The sequence below is a fragment of the Eulemur rufifrons genome, chromosome 15 (genome assembly GCF_041146395.1).
Source record: "Eulemur rufifrons isolate Redbay chromosome 15, OSU_ERuf_1, whole genome shotgun sequence".
Classification (NCBI taxonomy): domain Eukaryota; kingdom Metazoa; phylum Chordata; class Mammalia; order Primates; family Lemuridae; genus Eulemur; species Eulemur rufifrons.
Window position 1 is genome coordinate 17388724 of NC_090997.1, and position 6485 is coordinate 17395208.

The window sequence follows — 6485 nt, forward strand, 5'->3', positions numbered from 1 at the left end:
ACAAAAGAAGTCTGTGTTTGTTATTTTATTTGCAGATATAGTAGAAAACTATAACAGCAATTTATTTTGGAGGAAATATCTTACAATAAGCTATCAGGTGTGAAGAATACTACTGCTACATGTGTAACAAAAACATATGAATTGGAGAGTATAGTATAAGGTATTACATAAGATGTTACAAGGTTTACAAAGAGTGGCTAGGATACTGTGGGAACCATATTATATGAAACATATTTGACAAAAATTGAAATAAAAGAAGTCATAGAAAGAATAGACATAACAAAGAGACAAATTTGTTCAGTGTGGGAAGAAATGGTCAAATGAAAGAAACGAGTGTAAATGATAGGGAAACAGATGGTAACTCAATCAGAAAAAGAAATTTTTAACAGAGTTGTCAAAAAATGAAAATGGCTGCCTCAAATGGTAAATTTTTATAAATTTGCCAATGCTAAATGTGTTCAAGCAAAGTCTGTACTGCTACTTAATTCGATGTTATAGAGAAAGTCCAAACATTGAATTCTGGGTAAAAAGAATGTTAAACTATCTGTCAGCATTCTAACAAACTCTCAAGCAGGGTCACTCATGCTAATTTGCCCAAGTGTCCTGAGACTTTTTCCTACTGTCTTACAGAACATGACAAAGGGCCTTTGGGCTTTAGGTTTCATCTGGGAAAGATGAAATAGTCTCAGTCACATCAATGCCAACAGATTTACTATCTCCATGCTCTGCTCTGAACAGCATAATTCCATGTCTCTTGTGAAATCTTCGATTTATTTTTTAATTAAGGAATATTCCACAAATGAACTAGTGCAGTGCCCATAGTTTAGCAAGGCTTAGATTATTCTTTTTAAGTAGCATGAGTAGATATCAATTCCCATATGAGCTTTTCATTGCACTTGGTGCCTCTGGAAAATGACTATTGGTCACATATAAGCCCAGTAAATTTGAAGGTCAGGTTCATCCAAACAGGATACTTAAATATGACCCAAGCTCCCTGTTCTCTTCTTCACTCATCTCTTTCTGTTTCACATCTCTTCCTTTCTTTTCTTTCCGTTTCGTTATTCTCTTTTCTCCCTTGTACAAGTTAACTCTTTACACTAAGAAAAAACCTAAGAAACTTATTTCTTCTTCCATAGCATTCTCCTTCCTGCTCATTTTCTCCTTCACAATCCATGTTGTAGCAACCAAGGCTCTTGACCGCCTGAAGATTCACTGAAAAAATCACTGGCATGAAGCAGATTAACTAATTGGATAAAAAGGCAAATTTTATTTAATGTGTATACACAGGAACCTTTGGAATGAAAACTCCTCAATGAGGTACAGAGGTTTTTAAAAAATGGGGGCTTGGACTGTAGCCAAACAGGTTTTTGCAGAAAGACAGGTAATGGGAAAGAGAATGGAAGCTTGGCTACTAAGGGTGGTCTAGTTATGCATATAAAGTCTCAGAGGTAGCCTCCGCAGAGAATAGATGGTAAATATTTTTTTTCATATGATTAAAGGTGTCAGACTCTTAGTTAATCTTTCTTAGATGGGATAAGGAAAGACCTGGCTACATTAATGGAGATTTTCTACAGATGCAAATTTCCTACAAAAGACAGCTGTGAAATCTATGGCAGCCATCTCAAAATATGTTACAGAAATATATTTGGGGGGGAAAATATTTCTAATTTCTTTCCATGTTATCTTCTTCACATTTTCTTCTAGCTTTTTCTATAGTGGATTTTATTTCCTTCCTTTACACCTTCCCTCCTTGAATATGTAACAGAGGTAAAGGTCTGAAAAAGGGCAATAAAATGTTTTACAAGTTGTCTCTTTAAATCCCCCCACCCTTTAGGGGAATTAAAATCTGCATTTCGTCTTGAGGCCAGCAAACAAAAGAGAAGAACAATGTTCTTTGCTAATTGTTTTCTAGTATCTTAAACCACAGGAGATGGCTCAACAGAATTTTCCAGACAAAGGTCACAAGATTGCCCTCATCAGAGATAAGATTGACTAAAACCATCAAATTACAGTTAACCAACAATAGCAAGAAGCCACAACATGTGACACTGGTCATATAGACTCGAGCCTAATTGCTGAAACCCCTCCTCCTTTAAAAAGCCCTGTGTTTATACTTAAAGTCAGGAAGGCAGTCTTTTGAGACACTAGTCTACCACCTTACTCATTTGACAGCAAATAAATAAACTTCTCTTTCCTTTTCCTCAAACCACTTGTCCTCATTCTTTGTTCTCACTATTCAGCCTTGGGGACAAGTACCAAAGAACTTTCAATAGCAAACACTTACTAATACTTTTAGGTGTTTAAGGCACAAAGAGAAATGAAACATAGATTCTTTTCTCACGTAGGTCACAGTACACTTTTATTTTTTTCTGTCTCCCCACCTGTCTTATGGGAAATGCTAAAGGGAGTTCCTCAAGTTGAAATAAAAGGACACTAACTTACAACATGAAAATATATAAAAGTATAAAACTTACTGTAAAGGTAAAAATATAGTCAAATTCAGAATATTCTAATACTATAACAGTGGTACATAAATCACTTTTTACTCTAGTATAAAGGTTAAGATAAACTATTAAAAATAACTATAGTTATGTTATTTTATTAATGGTTAAAAATTATAAAAAGAAGCAAATCCTGGCATCAAAACAGAAAATGGAGATGGAGTAAAAATGTGGAGTTTTGTATGAGATTGAAGATAATGTGTTATCAATTCAAAATAGACTGTTATAACTACATGATATTCTGTAGGTCCCATGTTAAAAATAAAGCAAAAACTTATAGTAGATACAAAAAAGATATTGAGAAAGAAATCAATCAATAAAATAAAAAGCAACCTTCAAAATGGAAGAAAATATTTGCAAACCATATATCTGATAAAGGGTTTACATCCAAAATATATAAGAGACTCATAAAATTCAATTGCAAAAAATCCAAGGAACCCAATTAAGAAATGGACAGAGGACCTGATTAGACATTTTTCCAATAAGACATAAAAATGGACAATATGTATACGAAAAGATGCCCTGTAGTCCCCTAATCACCAGGGAATGCAAATCAAAACCACAATAAGATATCACCTAACTCCAGTCAGAATGGTTTTTATCAAAAAGTCCCCAAACAACAGATGCTGGCATGGATGTGGAGAGAAAGGAACACTCATACACTGTTGGTAGGACTGCAAACTAGTACATCTACAGAAAGTAGTATGGAGATACCTCAAAAAACTAAAAGTAGAACTACCATTTGATCCAGCAATCCCACTACTGGGTATTTACCCAAAGAAAAGAAAGTTATTTTATAAAAAAGACACTTGCACTCGAATGTTTATTGCAGCACAATACACAATTGCAAAGATGTGGAGTCAACCTAAGTGCCCATCAAAACATGAGTGTATTGATAAAATGTGGTATATATATATATACACATACCATGGAGTAATACTCAAACATTTAAAAAATGGAGAACTAATACCTTTTGTAACAACCTTGATGGAACTGGAGACCATTCTTCTAAGTGAAGTATCACAAGAATGGAAAAACAAACACCACATGTACTCACTACTAAATTGGAACTAATTGATCAACACTCATGCACATATGGTAGTAAAACTCAACAGAAATCAAGCAGGTGGCAGGGAGATGAGGGCATGGGTAGATTCACACCTAACAGGTACAATGCACACTTATATGGGTGATGGGCACACTTACAACCTTGAATCAAACTGTACAAAAGTAATCCATGTAACCGAAACATTTGTACCCCTGTAATCTGAATTTAAAAATAACAAAATGGATTTGGCTAGGTCTAGTTTCATTCTTGATCTTCTTTCCCCCCAACATATTGAGATACCAGGGTGGGGAAGGAAAGGCAATTGTTCTTTTTTGATGGGTCTGTCTGGTTTTATGCAGATAGAGGGGCGGAAAGCCCCTTCCAAGGCCTGTTTATCTCTAAGGATCTTTAATTCTAAATAGTCTTTATATTAATACCAAGGAGTCATATTTTGGGGTGAAATTCCTTGCGCTCCTTCAGGCTCAAACCCCGAATTGTCTCTCTATATTATCTGTTATGCTAATTACAATCAGAAAATCTTTTTTTAAGTACAAACTAACCCTCAACGGAATGATCCAAAAGTATAAATCATTCAAATACTTTAAAAAAATACCATGCTATTTTTTATAAGAAAAAAATGTTCAAATCAAATGTTTTATGGTCTATTCCATATTCATATAAAACAATTATTTTTTGTATACAAAATCTATTCCTCTAGAAATCAGTCACTGTAGTGTGAAAAGTCCCTGCTATTAGTTAGGAAATCAGGTTCCAGCTGTTTTCTGACATTAATATAAGTGACATTTGACTGATTACCTTAACTCTGTGACTGGTGCCTTACAAAATGATGAAAATGAGCAAGACCTGTTTTTTGTTTGTTTTTGTTTTTTCACCCCTAGCTGAATCACCTGGAAAGCTTTTATGACTTGCTATGCTGGGCCTCACTCCACATCAATAAAATCAAAGGATCTGGTGGTGGGTTGTCAGTGTTCTATGTTTTAAAAGCCCTTTAGCTTTTGCTATTAAGCAGCCACAGCTGAGAATTACTAGGTGACTTAAATAAATAGATGCATGATGGATGAGGTTCTTTTCCTTAGTAACAATATATAATTTTATGAACAACCCAACTACATCTTGTGCTGTTTCTTTTGTCAGGATAAATTTATTGAGTGCTTATTATAAAATGGCAGTGCGCCCAAGGGGGAAGACACAAAGATAAACTTTTCCTTTTCTCCAGGTTAACTTACTGAGGAAACTTGTGAATTCTTATTAGCATACTGGATGAATCCTATGAATGTACCTTTTCCACTGAACTGTATTAGGTAAGATGCTAGAGGTTATTAACACCTAGATACCCAATTTATATAATTGCTTTGCTATCAAAACAGGGGAGAGAGAAAATATTCCTTCTTCATATCTTCACGTGTCAATTTTTAAACTAAATTTAATTGTTGACTTTTGTGCTACATTTTCATCAGTGAGAAATTTATATCCCTTATCCACAATAATGTGAAAAGTTTGACTCAAAACATTGCCTTGACCTGGAAAGTTTTTAGAAGTCATTGATCCAATTCTCCCATCAATAAACAGATTGGTAAAGTGATTTGAGTGATTTGCTCACCATCATACTTATGGCTCACTATTTTTATTGACAGAGCTCAGGTGTTCTCTTCTCAGTTCAGTGATCATCCTATTAGAATCACCATTTCACCCATCAGGACTTTGAGGTAGGCAATATATCATTTGTTTAACTATTAGAAGATGTGGAATGGTAAGTTATGTTTGCTTGATGGAAATAATGATATTCTTTGTCGTGATCATAATACATATAAGATAATTCAACATTGTTTGAAAAACCACTTCTTTTGAGACATTCATTTGACCTATAATTTTAAGTAGAGTGACATTTTAAATGGAATAATATTTTACATCAAAGAGAAAATATTACAAATAATTATATTCCCCATGAGTTTTCTTTGTTAGGCATTTTATTTGATCTCACTAAGTTGGTAATAAAAATTCTTCTTTTTATGCAAATACATGTTGAAATGTGACTAATCATTATTCATAGTCACAAAAGTAAATGTTCTGAATTTGCACTTCTTTTTTTTTTTTTAAGATGTCTTGAGTTTTATAGGCATAATCTTATTGCAGAAGGTTAAGAGGTAGAAAAACAAGAATTTTATTTATTTGGTTTTTTTTTTTTTTTTTTTTGTATACTCCAAATCACTGAGTAAGATGGTTTTGCAGTGGAGAACTCTAGGTTTTCATGTTTTGCCTGTTAAAGTAACTTACCTCTTACAACCAATGTTAACTGACCTGGCAGATGTGGAAAAAACAGTAAAGGAGAATGAAAAGGATAAACTGAAAATGTAAGAAGAAAATAGTGGTTGCCAACTTAGAATTGACCATTATTTTTAACAGTGTGAAATCACTAGTGATTTTTAGAGACGCAGGAAACACTACCCCAAAGTATGGCTCCTTGGTATTTGAAAAAAACAGAAAAAGCAGGAGTGTTTCTTTCACCTTCTCCTGCTGTTCTCTGAGGCAGGTCATGAAACCTAGGAAGATCACACTGTGACCTTGAAGGACCTCAGGATATTTCATGCCAAAATATGACTCCTTGGTATAAAGAGTGTTTTCAATTAAAGGCCCTTAGAGATTAACAGGCCTTGGAAGGGGCTTTCCCTCTAACTGCATAAAACCAGACAGACCCGTCAAAAAGAATAATTGCTTTTCCTTCCCCTCCCTGTTATCTCAATATATTGCAGTATAGAAGATCAAGAATGCAACCAGACCTGGTCCAACCAATTTTAAAGATAATACCTGTCTCTCTGGTTAATTTAATTTGCAAAGAGAATCAGTTCCAAGTCAATCTCCTTCCCCACCCCCAATCTATCCATTCTTCCAAGTATCTGTTCACCCTCCCTAGAAAC